This window comes from Myxine glutinosa, chromosome 14 (assembly GCF_964187855.1).
Source record: "Myxine glutinosa chromosome 14, kmMyxGlut1.1, whole genome shotgun sequence".
NCBI classification, from domain to species: Eukaryota; Metazoa; Chordata; class Myxini; order Myxiniformes; family Myxinidae; genus Myxine; species Myxine glutinosa.
Window position 1 is genome coordinate 34,958,365 of NC_136274.1, and position 14,408 is coordinate 34,972,772.

At 46.0% G+C, this 14,408-nt stretch overlaps 1 protein-coding gene across 2 annotated transcripts in view; it reads right to left on the bottom strand.

Moving 5' to 3' along the window:
* LOC137418387 (la-related protein 1-like) overlaps positions 1 to 14,408 on the bottom strand; it is a 169,794-nt gene that overhangs the window by 59,429 nt on the left and 95,957 nt on the right. The window lies entirely within an intron of this gene.

Below are 14,408 nucleotides of genomic sequence, written 5' to 3' on the forward strand. Positions count from 1 at the left end.
GTATTTAGAGGGAACAACCAATTATTCCCAGATGGCTGGGATTTTTATATAATTAAGCCTCTGGTATTACATCCATGGTAGATACACTGGGATTGACTTTGGCCGCGATTCCGCGATATTCTTGCATAAAGTTGGAAAATATCGCATACAATTTTGGCCTGAGCGATAAAAAATCGCATAGAGCATGTCAGTTGTCGTGGTATAATTTTCAGGCGAAACAGTTTCAAATCGTGTACTTACTACTGCTTTTGTCAGGTGTGGAAGTTGTCAAAGACGAAGCTATTCTAAACTGTAAACAGACCGTAGCCATTTTAATTTCGCTCTCACGCTTTACGGTAGCCGTGACAATGTTTTGCGGCATTAAACGACGGCTATTCGGAGACTGGCTGAAATATGAGGCCGATCAGAACAAAATGTATTGTTCACTGTGTAGATCGGAGAAGTTAGTCAACAGTCTAAGTCAAGGTACAAATAATTTCAAAACGACTACAATAACCCGACATATATCTTCATCTGATCACCATCTGATCCTTCATCTTCAAGGTCAACTGCCATCTGCTTGGAAATCAGCCAACATCACCGCTTTACACAAAAAAGGTGCAAAAACAGATCCTAGCAACTACAGACCAATCAGCCTTCTCCCAATTATCAGCAAAGTCATGGAATCCATCATTGCTTCGGATATGAAATCTTTCCTCTTCTCCAATGGCTTGATCTCTGATCATCAATTTGGTTTCAGACCAGGTCACTCTACTCTGGACATGCTGCTTCTGCTGTCTCAACAATGGATGGAGGTCCTCAATGCCAAACAGGAAATTAGAGCTGTCTCCCTCGACATATCAGGTGCCTTCGATACGGTCTGGCACCCCGCTCTGCTCACCAAACTCTCCTCCTTTGGTATCCATGGAAATCTCCACGCATGGCTGGCGGACTTCCTCTCTAGTCGTAGTCAACGTGTGGCCCTGAATGGGTTTCTCTCATCTCCTGTTCAATGCTCTTCCTGTTCAGGCTGGAGTTCCCCAAGGCAGTGTTCTGGGCCCTGTGCTTTTTCTGGTCTTCATCAATGATCTCTCTTGAAAATCCTCTCTATCTCTTTGCTGATGACTCCACTCTCTGCCGCTCCATTCCTCATCCCTCAGATTGGCAGTCTGCAGCCTCCTCACTCTCTGCAGACCTGGACAAAATCACAGACTGGGCAAACAAGTGGAACATGTCTTTCAATCCTGACAAATCTCACACTCTTACGATGTCTCTCCAAAAAAGACCGGCTGGACAACCCTCCCATCTACTTTCTGAATAATCCTCTCCAAGAAGTTCTGCCACTCACGCTTTTGGGTCTCACTATCTGCCATTATCTTTCCTGGGAAAACCACATTTCCAAGCTGGCCTCCAAAGCCAGTCGCCGACTGGGCATCCTCCGTCGTGCGAAGTCCTTCCTTGGCACACCTGAGCTCCTCACCACATACAAGGCTTTCATCCGCAGCTCAATGGAGTACTGCTCTCCCCTCTGGGCTGGTGCTCCTGCCTCACACCTAGCTCGTCTTCACGCTGTTGAAACCAAAGCATTCAGAATCATTGGAATCTCCCACGATGACGCTATCTCCGTGGGCCTTTCACTTACTCACCGCAGGCAGGTTGGTGGTCTTTCCGTCTTCTACCGACTCCTCTCCGGCCTTGCTCCCCCAGCTCTCTCTGGGCTCTGTCCCCCAAATATTCCTACAGGTCGCACAAGATCTGCCTGCAACCCTCTTATGGTTAAACTGCCAAAATCAAGACTCTCTGCTCACCTTCACTGCTTCATTCCTCTTTTCTCCCACCTCTGGAACAAACTCCCTCACTCTCTTCAATCCCACTCCTCCCTCCAGGTCTTTAAAACAGCTGTTCACCACCATCTCTTATCTTCCCCAATCCAAAACCTTGATCTTTTCTACCCCTGCTAATTTCACCCCAAATCCACTTTTTTGAGGTGCCGACTTCTTTCCTGGAAGTCCTTGGTGTCCTTGCGTTTTATACCTATCCTGCCTCCCCCCAGGCCCTCTCCCTCCCTCACATCTCCCAATGTCCCTGCTCTCAAATGTTGTGTTTGTGTGCTTCCTCCCCTTCTCTCCCCATCTTGTCGACCGCTCCGCTTTTTATATACTTTGTTTGCTTGTTTGTTTGATTTGTTTGTTTGATAAATGTTAGCTCTTTCACGAGCCTCGACTCTGTATACAAAAAACAAACAAAAAAAAAACGAGCGATTGCAGCACCACTGGTGAGAAGAAATCTTGAACTCACGGTTGAGGGGGCTAAATCAAAAGAAGAGGAAAGTATTTTGACGTGTCTGAAAGTGGTGTATTGGATGTCGAAGGAAGCAATTCCCCTGTCTAAGTATAACAGCTTGCTGACCTTGTTGTCAGAGCTTAATACCCAAAACCTGGAGAATTTAAAAGTGAACAAACATGTGACATATGCGAGTTATAAATCGGCCTGTGGTTTTCTGGATGCCACTTCCACAGCAATTGACAAATCCGTCAGCAAGAAGCTCCACAAGTCACCTGCCATTACAATTATGACGGACGAGAGCACAGACATTGCTGTACATCACAAGCTGTGTGTAACAGCCAGAGTTTTGGATCCTAAAACTATGACGCCCTCCACTCTAATTATGACGGATCTGCATATCACCTCGGCAACGGGAAGTGGCATATTTAAAGCCATCCAACAACATCTATCAGAGAGGAAGATTCCCGTGGCCCAAGTATCAGGTAAAAACTTTAAACTTTTTTTTCCTTTCAATTATCAGTTAAATGGTTTCAATTTTCGCGCAGAATCAGTGAAAATCTTTTATATCAAAAGTAATTACTGTTTAGATAACAAACAGATAACAACATGACTTTTTATGTTTTCAATCAATATTAATAAATGTGATCAAATGTGCCAATACATGGCAACTTATGTGTTAAACTTATCTGTGGCATGGTTAATCATTTATGCAATAAAAGCCACAGGGAGTGAGAGATAGTCTATTTGAATACAGAAAGAAACACACAAGTCTTTGTTTTCTTGACCATATTTATTTTTAATTTGGCATTTAAGAATAATGAGATTTGACGAGCGCAAGTAAAATTTTATCTCAAAACAATTTTGTATAATCCCATCGTGTTTGGAAAAAATCTCATTGTTTTGTACACACGGAGATTTTCTCCCATTGCTAAAATCCCTGGATACACTGTTGTGCAAAAGTCTCAGACATTTTGCATTTTTCTACTCTGATGCAAATCCACTGAAATCTAAGTTTATTCAAATAACGAAATAATATATACCTGGATATAAACACAATATACCTGGATACACAAACAACACAACATGCATTTTAAGGCCATTTTCCCTGCTAGAGTGGGGGTTAGCCTTGCGGTCCCCATGACAATCTTCTCCATTTTGCCCTATTTACTGCATCTCTCCTTGTTAACCCCCTTGCCCGCATTTCTTCTTCCACCATCTTTAGCCAAGTCTTTCTCGGTCTTCCCCGTCCTCTACTTCCTTCTACATTCATTTCCATCACTCTTCTCAACCAGTCACTTTCATCCTTCCTCAACACATGACCAAACCATCTCAACCTGTTCCTCTTCACAGCATCAATCACAGGCTCTATTCCCATCATCTTTCGCAATTCATCATTTGTCTTCCTCTCTCTCAACGATACTCCGCACATCCACCGAACCATTTGCATTTCCACCCTTTCCAGCCTTCGTTGCTGCTCTACATTCATGACCCATGTCTCGCTCCCATAAATCATAACACTTCTCACACATGCAGCATACACCTTTCCCTTCAGCTTCAACGACACTCCCCTCCTCATCAGCACACCACTCAGTTCCCGAAACTTCTTCCATGCACATCTCACTCGAGCAACCGTTGCCGAGTCTGATCCACCTTCTCCATTCAGCATGTCTCCGAGGTAGCAAAATGTTTTCACACCTTCCAGCTTCACGCCGTCTCCAAGATCCAACTCAACATTTCCTCCATCTGCAGCTCCCTCTGTGCACACCTTACATTTGAATGTAGCTGCCACACTGGTTAATGACCCTCTCAGACCACTACATTTTTGATGAACCCACTCAGCGCACATTGTACATTGAATGGAGTTCACTCCAACAGTCCGACACACTTCCTGCACACAGCACATGGCCACTTCCGAGTTCTTTCCACCTCACCACATGCTTTACCACTTGCCATCACCTTCGTCTTTCCTATATTCACCTTCAGACCTTTTGTCTCCATACATTCCTTCCACTTGTTCATCTTTTCCTTCAGTCCATCCATACTTTCCGCAATCAACACCAGATCATCTGCATACAACAACTCCCACGGTAAACCCTCCTTTACGGTCTGAGCCAGCACCTCCATCACAGCTACAAATAGTAGTCGACTTAGTACCGACCCCTGATGCACTCCCACCTTCACCTCAAACTCACCACTGTTCCCGTCCTTCGTCCTTACAGCTGTGCGCGCTCTTTTGTACATTGCCATCACAACTCTGATCAACCATTCCTCCACTTCTAACTTCCTCAATGCCCAATGCCCATGTCAATACTTCGCGTGGAACCCTATCGAATTCTTTCTCCAGATCAACAAACCCAAGAAACAACTTCTTCCTCTTCTCCATGTACTTCTCCTGCAACTGCCTCACAATATCTTTATCTGTCTCGCGTCTGTCGTTCCTCTTCCTGGCATAAATCCAAACTGCATTTCGTCGATCTTCACCTTCTTCCTTATCCTCCTCTCCAACACCCTTTCCAATACCATCATTCCATGCTCCAATAACTTTATCGCTCGGTACGAGCCACACTCCAGAGGGTCACCTTTCCCCTTGTATATAGGGACGAGAGTACTCAGTTCCCAATCCACTGGAATGCGACCTTCTTTCACCACCAGATTACAGATCTCTGCCATTCTCTTCACACCCCAACTTCCTGCTGCCTTCAACATATCTCCTACAACTCCCGTCGGCCCTCCCGCTTTTCTACTCTTCATTGCTTTTATCGCTTCCTCAACTTCCTTCTCAGTTATCTTCTCTGCCGGTCCTAAAACTGGGTTACTCTCTATGTTGCCATCCCATTCATCCTCTGTATTCAACAGCATTTCCATATATCTTTTCCATCTTCCTTTAATTCCATCTGGGTCCACAATGATTTGTCCCACTTCATCCTTCAAGCAACTCACCCCCATCACATCACACCTCTCTTTCGCTATCTGCTTTGCAATCCTGAATACCGCTCTCTGACCCTCTTCCGAATCCAAGCGTTCTCCGAACATTTTCCTACATGTCTCCTGCGCCTTTGCTACCTCTTTCTTTGCAGCCTTCTTGGCTGCCTTATAACTTTCATGCTCTGCTTTTTCTGCTCCCGTACCCTTCGCCTTCTGCCACTCCTTGAACTTCTTCCTCTTCTCTACTCTCTGTCGCTCCATTCTTCATCCCTCAGATCGGTAGTCTGCAGCCTCCTCACTCTCTGCAGACCTTGACAAAATCACAGACTGGGCAAACAAGTGGAACATGTCTTTCAATCCTGACAAATCTCACACTCTTACGATGTCTCTCCGAAAAGACCGACTGGACAACCCTCCCATCCACTTTCTGAATAATCCTCTCCAAGAAGTTCTGTCACTCAAGCTTTTGGGTCTCACTATCTGCCATGATCTTTCCTGGAAAAACCACATTTCAAATCTGGCCTCCAAAGCCAGTCGCCGACTGGGCATCCTCCGTCGTGCGAAGTCCTTCCTTGGCACACGTGAGCTCCTCACCACATACAAGGCTTTCATCCGCAGCTCAATGGAATACTGCTCTCCCCTCTGGGCTGGTGCTCCTGCCTCACACCTAGCTCGCCTTCACGCTGTTGAAACCAAAGCATTCAGAATCATTGGAATCTCCCGCGATGAAGCTAACTCCAAGGGCCTCTCACTCACTCACCGCAGGCAGGTTGGTGGTCTTTCCGTCTTCTACCGACTCCTCTCTGGCCTTGCCCCCCCAGCTCTCTCTGGGCTCTGTCCCGCAAATATTCCTACAGGTCGCACAAGATCTGCCTGCAACCCTCTTTTGGTTAAACTGCCAAAATCAAGACTCTTTGCTCACCTTCACTCCTTCATTCCACTTTTCTCCCACCTCTGGAACAAACTCCCTCACTCTCTTCAATCCCACTCCACCCTCCAAGTCTTTAAAACAGCTGTTCACCACCATCTCTTATCTTCCCCCATCCAAAACCTTGATCTTTTCTACCCCCGCTAATTTCACCCCAATTCCACTTTTTGAAATACCAACTTTTGTCCTGGAAGTCCTTGGTGTCCTTGTGCTTTATACTTCTCCCTCCCCCCCCCCCCCCCCCTTCCCACGCCTCCTCCCCCCGGGCCCTCTCCCTTCCACACATCTCCCTGCTCTCGGATGTTGTGTGTGTGTGCTTCCCCTTTTCTCCCCATCTTGTCTTCCGCTCCCTCTTTTTGTGTATTTTGTTTGTCTGGTCGATTTGTTTGTGAAGTTAATGTTAGCTCTTTCACGAGCCTCGATTCAGTATACAAAAAAAAAAAAAAAAAAAAAAAAAAAAATCCTCTTTCCAACTTCATCATCCCACCACCATGTTTCCGAGTGCCTCGGTGGTCCTTTTGTCCATCCACATACCTCACCAACGGCTCCCAACAGACTATCTTTCATTGACATCCAACCATGTTCAAGCTCAACCACATCATCCTCTACCCGACTCAGCCTCTCTTTTAATGCCTCCCTTACTGTCACCTCTTTCAACCTCCACACCTTCATTCTCGGTTGGTACTTCACCCGCCGAGCTCTCCTCGCACCTTTCACCCTTATGTCGCAGACAACCAAGTGGTGCTGTGAAACAGCCTCCTCCCCCGGGATCACCTTTGTGTCCCGGAGGTGCCCCCTATCTCACCTACGCACCATCAGGTAGTCAACAGTTGTCGTCGACCCACCTGACGTGTATGTAACAAGCTTATTATCCCCTTTCTTGAACTGAGTATTACAAATCAACAAATCAGCTCCATCAGCAAACTCCAAAATCCTTTCACCTTCTCCATTTCTCACACCATATCCGTAACCCCCATGAACTCCCTCAAAACGGTCCATGGATATAAACACAATACACCTTGATATAAATGAATAGTGAGTATGTCTACCCTTTTCCTTCAAACACAATTGAAATTGTTCTCGGGATCAGTTTCAAATAATTTTGTTATAAACTTGTGGAAAGTAGTCCACACATATTGCAAGACCTTCCAAAGATCATCTAAGTTCTGGGATTCTTTTTGACCTTTTCTTTGGCCAAATAGTACAATACAGCTCCAATGATATTGAGATCTGGGCTTTGACGGGGATATTCCATACGTTGAAGGACTCCAGCAGCTTCCTTTTTTTGCAAATAAGTACACATTATTACAGCTGAGTGTTTTGGGTCATTATTTTGCTACAAGATGAATTTTGGACCAATAAGTCTTGCAACACTGGGGATAGCACGGTGGATTAAATATTGTTTGTACTTTTCCGAGGTTAATATGCCATAAATTGTCAGCAATTTCCCCTCTGCTCCCACCTCTTGTTTATCTTTGTGTACCAACCTCCTAAGAGTGATGATTCCATTTCCATCTCTCTATCTAACAGCATGGAACAACTATTAACCACTCATCCCAATTCTCTCTTCCTCAAATGTGATGTTTTCCATTGTCACCATGAAAAACTGGCTGGGTGTTGGTACTTCTCGCACCATCGATAGCACTTCAGCAAAGGACTTCATCAACTCCGTGAGAATGACACAATCTGTAAACTTTCTGATCCGGATTTCTGTCAATGGCAAATCCTTCCTTCTGGACTTGGTGATGACTAACTTCCCTGCAAATGTTGCCTCATCTTCCTCTACTCCAATTGCTTTATCTGATTATGTGCTTATGAAGATAAACATCTCTCTGGCTTTTCTCAGAGAACAGCCTCAGTGCCGGCGAGTCTGGTAGTTCACGCGGGCACATTGGCAGGGACTGTGTTAGTGCAGCGGCATAGCAAAAAATTAAGAAGAATTGTGCATTTTGTGATGGAAGCACCAAATTTGGCACAATGATAGAATGTTATATTTAGAACATTTTCAGATATGGAACCACTTTGAAATTCACCCAAGGTCGCCGCCATATTGGATTTCAAAATGGCGGCTTTAAAAATCTGTAACCCTTAGGGGGGGTGGCGGAAACAAATCCTACAGGCACAATTATTGCCCCATTCACCCTATATCTTTTCTAACATCAGTAGACACATTACAGCGGCGATTCTGAGCTCAAGGGAACATCTAGGGGTCTGGGGAGTGAAAAATTTGAAAATTTCGGCCAAAAATACCCCTAAAAGAGGTCATTTGGTGTCAAATTTCAGGCGGGGTCGTGTATTGTCCTGTAGATAAAACATGCTGGTCCGTTGATTAACCCCTAATTAAACGACTTTTTTGTTTGTTTGCTCCATCCAGGTTTCAATCATGTCGAAGCAGTTCAAGTTAGTTCATGTTACCAAGCATGTAACTTCAACGCCAAAGACGCCACTGGACTGGGAACTCTGTGTTCTGTGTCAAGTTGATATAGGAGAGTCCCTACAGTGTCCTGCTGTCACGAAAAGAACTGATGCAGGTGCTGGATACAAGACACTTGAAGACAATCTATCAGCATTCAATAAACTAGGCAAGCTGCCACAAGACGTGGACTTGCAACGACTGGATGAAGGCCAAGGGATAGCTGCCACTCTAGCTGCCCACCAAGCCAAGTGGCACAAGTCATGCAGGGTGAAATATAACACTACCAAGCTACAGCGGGTACAGAAGAGAAGTCATTCAGAGGGAAGCCCTATCCCCAGTACAATCACAGATAAGTACAAGCTTACTAGGTCTCAGGCAGCTTGTGTTGATAGCATATGCGACAATTTGTGCTTCTTCTGCCAGCAAGAGCTTGGTTTGGAGTTTCATCAAGCAGCGACATTGGAACTAGATAAACACGTTCGCAAGGCTGCAGAGTTTCTTCAGGATACCACTTTGTTAGCCCAACTGAGTGCTGGGGACATGGTCGCAAGAGAGGCCAAGTACCATAAGAAATGTTTGACATCCCTATACAACATCCCTATACAAATGAGGGCAGCAAAAAAGCTTGCTGAGCAAAGCCAGAGCACGGTAGATGTCATTTCAGCAATAGTCCTTGCTGAACTGGTAACGTACATAGAGGAAACTGCTAAAGAAGAAGACACTGCTCCTGTATTCAAGATGGCAGACCTCACCAAGCTCTACACAATGAGAATGGAACAGTTCGGAGTTGTGCTGGAAACACGAGTCCATACAACCAGACTCAAGGAGCGTATCCTGGCACACTTCCCTGATCTGCAGGAGCACAGGCAGGGAAGAGATGTCCTGCTGGTGTTTCAGGAAGACATTGGCAGTGCATTAGCCAAGGCATGTCAACATGATATTGACAGTGATGTTGTGCACCTGGCACGAGCTGCAGGGATTATAAGGAAGGATATGTTCCAGTCATCTCAGCCTTTCAATGGGTCCTTCTCAAACAAATGTCAAGAAGAGTCTGTGCCACAACTGCTGCTGACAATGGTCTCCATGATTTTAGAGGGCGCAGGCATCAAAGATCAGGCATGTCAGTCGGCATCGGCGTCTGTGACAATAGCTCAACTTCTCAAATACAACAGTGTGAAGCATGAGAGGAGAGGTGCAGGCACAGACGTACGACACAGCATTAGTCAAGAGACTCCTTTGCCAATATATCTTGGCTTGATGCTTCATGCCCATACGAGAAAGAGGGAACTGGTTGACACATTATCTGGACTAGGGATCAGCATTGCCTATGATAGAGTGCTACGGATCTCTGCAGAGCTGGGGAACGGGGTCTGTCAGCGCTTTCGGGCGGAGAAGGTGGTCTGTCCCCCAAAGCTCCGCGGTGGAGTGTTCACCACATCAGCTGTGGATAATATAGACCACAATCCCAGTTCCACGACAGCACACGACTCCTTCCACGGAACTGGTATTTCATTGATACAACATCCAGACTATGACAATCAAGGCACAGACCGAGGTATTGTCATCATCGGGGGTGTCTCAAATGTCAAGACTGTGGAGGACCTTCCACGGTATTACACAGATGTACAACCAGTTAGTTCACTTGCCAAAAGCCACCCTGTACCAGCTGGAACCCAGGCGTCGCTGCAGAGGAATCCTGCACAAGCTGAACTGGATAAAGAGAAGAGGTGGCTCCAGACTGTGAAGGATGCATGTGACAGTGGTGACACACAGAATCCAGGAAACATTTCTTGGGCTGCACATCACGCAGAGAACCAATCGGCCAAGGATACTAGTATCACAGTCACACCCACTGCCTTGCTTCCCCTCTTCCATGACCAAGCCCACTCAGTGGCAATGATCCGCCATGCCATGGATGTCGTGAAAGCAGCGATCAATGAGCTAAACCCTGGACAGATACCCGTCGTCACACTGGACCAACCACTTTATGCGATCGCCAAGCAGGTGCAATGGAACTGGCCAGACACACATGGTGAAGATCTCTTTGTGGTCATGCTGGGTGGTCTACACACAGAGATGGCAGCTTTGAAGACAGCAGGAGACTGGCTGCAAGACAGCGGTTGGACACAGGCATTGGTTCAGGCAGAGATAGCAACAGCTGGCACAGCAGACTCCTTCTTGCGTGCAGCTCACGTCAGCCGTACAAGACGCACCCACCAAGTAACTGTTGCTGCCCTACACATACTGCAGCATCGTGCATATGACATATACAACGAAAGAGCAACTGCAAGAGATGAGGAACCATTGGAGTTCGAGGCATGGTGTGACCAGAGAGCAGCGGCATGTCCACAGTTTCAGTACTGGGCCACTGTACTTAACCTGGAGCTCTGTATACTCCTCTACATACGTTCACTGAGAGAGTCCAACTTCACGCTGTACATGGACACCCTACCAGAGCTAGCTGCATGGTTCGCTGCATTGGGCCATATCCACTATGCTCGCTGGTTACCAGTCCACATCAGGGACATGGTTGGCATTGCAGAGAAACACCCAGATGTTGCTGCCAAGTTCCATGCGGGGCACTTCACATCCAAGAAGACTAGGCATGCTTTCTCCGCCATCTCCCTAGACCAGGCTCATGAACAAAACAATGCCACGGTCAAAGGCGATGGCGGGGCAGTGGGCCTAACTGAAAATCCAAGTGCCCTTCGACGGTGGATGGTGGCTGGCCCCGAAGTTGCTCGGGTCATCACAGAATTTGAGACCTCACAGCAACTGCGCCAAAGGGGAGAGCACACCCACCACCATGAGCAAACCGACAGTGTGCAGAAGAAGTTCGTCCAAGATGTCCGTGCACTGACAACAGTCATCGAAGAGATGGGCAGCCCCTTTGAAGAAGAAAGCACAGATTTGCTGGTCCTGGGCACACTGGAGATCTTGGGCCCAGCTGTTGTAGATACTGTGCGTACAGCTTTACAGATTGGGAGAGATCAGTTCCATTCATTTGAGAAGGAACGTCTGGCAGACAGATCCAAGCCACTCAATGATGTCATCAAACGCAACAAACTCCCGTTGTTTTCATCCATCAAGGTCAAAGCTGCCCAGAAGAGCAAACAACAAGTAGCCTCTGCAAAGAGTGATTCAGAGCTCTTCTCCAGACTATACATCGCATGCCAAACCAGAGATGGGGGTCTCGAGCAGTTCTTCAAACATGAGAACAGCGCACATCCGCCAGCACTCTCGCAAAATGGACAGCTCCGCTTTGGTTCCAAAGCTGACTTGTTGCAGCCCTTAGAACAGCTTGTCGAAACAAAGTCAGACCCACCACAAGTATCTTCTGTGATCCTCGATGGAGCTGTAATAGTTCAAATGCTGAGCCCAGGCCAGACCAAAACATTTCTTGACTATGCCACAAAAGTATTCGTTCCATACATTATGTCACAGCTTCAACATCGATCTCGTCTCGATCTAGTGTGGGACCGCTATGCAAAGTCAGGCAGCCTGAAGGCAACTGCAAGGACCAACAGAGGCAAGGGAATACGCAGACGTGTCACTGGCTCTGCCCTCCTACCAGGCAACTGGCACAGTTTCCTCCGTGTCGACGAGAACAAGGAGGAACTCTTCAGCTTTCTGTCTAAGCAGGTCACGGAGTCCATCGATGTGCCAGACAAACAGCTGATTGCTACTGACGGTGAACAGGTAATGTGCATGATGTATGTTAGTGTGTGTTAGTGAAAGTGTGTGTATGTGTCTGGGTGGTGAGAGTGGGTGCGTGCCTGCTTGTGTGTTTGAGAGTGTGTGTACAATCTTCTGTGGTTTCAGTACATATTATACAATGTATTATTGATTTATGCTGTTGTAGAGTAAATTCTTACCCACATATGTGTATTCTTTTCATATAATTTAATTTTGATTATATAATCCCGATTTGTATTATCTATTCGGAAGAATATTTTGTATTGTATATATAATCTTTAGCTCTCCACGGTACACTCCCTCAAATTGTTAAGAAAGGCCTATTGGCCATAGTGTTCTTGAATTGCTTTTTTCTTTCCTGGCATCTTGGGGGAGTGTACACGAACAGGCTACTGTTATATGTGCAATGTCATATTGAATGATTTCATGTGTTTGATGCCAAGTAAATAACAATAATAATAATAATAATAATAATAATAATAATTGCCCTGTATTTATGTACTTGAAATAATGTACTGAAATAAATTAATAAATGTTATGCAGATTCATGTCAGGTTTTATTCGTGACCACCTACACCAAAGGAATTCACATTTAATTTATATCACGGTATTGTTCATGCTTACACCAACAGGTCATTGCTGTACCACCATGTGCAGACACAGCCGCTTTGGCCCCGTGCAATCACGAGGAAGCAGACACGCGCATGATGCTCCACGCAGCAGCTGCTATGAAATCTGGACACCGCAGAGTACTCATCCGCACCGTGGACACAGATGTGGTGGTTCTCGCTGTGTGGATGGCCCAGGAGCTTAATGAGGTAGTGGACGAACTCTGGTTAGCGTTTGGAACCGGAAAGAACTTCTGCTACATAGCAGCACACGAGCTGTCTGCTACCCTGGGACCAGACAAAGCCAAGGCACTGCCAATCTTCCATGCAATCACAGGGTGTGATACCGTCTCGAGCTTTGCAGGTCGTGGCAAGAAAACAGCATGGGCAGTATGGGAAACTTTTCCAGAAGTGACCAATGCATTCCTGGACCTGGCATCTGCACCAAGTGAGATCTCTGAGGATACACTGGCAACCCTGGAGAGATACGTAGTGCTTCTGTACGACCGCACATGCACATGTTCTGAGGTGAATCTGGCAAGAAAGAAACTCTTTGCAAAGAAATCTCGATCCATTGAAGCAATACCTCCAACACAGGCCGCCCTAGTACAACACGTGAAGAGAGCAACTTATCAGGGTGGACATTGTTGGGGACAGTCTCTTGTCCCACACTGCTATCTCCCATCACCATGCGACTGGGGGTGGGTGGACAATGACGGACAGTTCGATCCTCTGTGGACAACACTACCAGAAGCTGCCAAATCCTGCTATGAACTCATCTGTTGTGGGTGCGAAAACGGTTGCAGTGGGAGATGCAAGTGCAAGAAAGCGGCTCTGAAATGCACAGCACTGTGTGCCTGCGATGGTGACTGCTCACATTGAGTTGGAACTGTGACACTTGGCATGACTTGATGCAATACGCTCGCTAGTTCTCTTGCTGAACATGTGTATACAATGTACGTAATATGGGATTATCAGTTGCTTATGTGCATTAAAACATATTTCAATACAACCATTCAATTCATTGACCTCAGAAATGTACATCTAGACACCAGAATCAAGTATCTAGCTGGCATAGAACCAGAGATATCGGTCAGCAGATTTTCGGAAGCCGCCATCTTGGAATCCAATATGGCGTCAGTAAATCAATTTCCGCCATCTTGAAATCCAATATGGCGTCAGTAAATCAACTTCTAAGTAGAACCATTCAATTCCTTGACCTCAAGTTTGTACATCCAGACACTAAAATCAAGGCTGTAGCTGGTATAGAACCAGAAATATTTGTAATTAAAGATTTTTAAGCCGCCATTTTGAAATCCAATATGGCGGCCACATTGGGGTGAATTCCAAAGTGGTTCCATATCTGAAAATGTTCTCCATATAATATTCTATCATTCTGCCAAATTTGGTGCTTCCATCAGAAAATGCACAATTGGTTTGCTATGCCGCTGCACTATGTAGTTCAGGACTGGTCTCCTATATCTACCACCACTGATATTAACTCAGTGTGAGAATTCTTTCACAGAAATCTGATCTCCATTTTGCACAGATTTATCCCATTTCGGCTTCA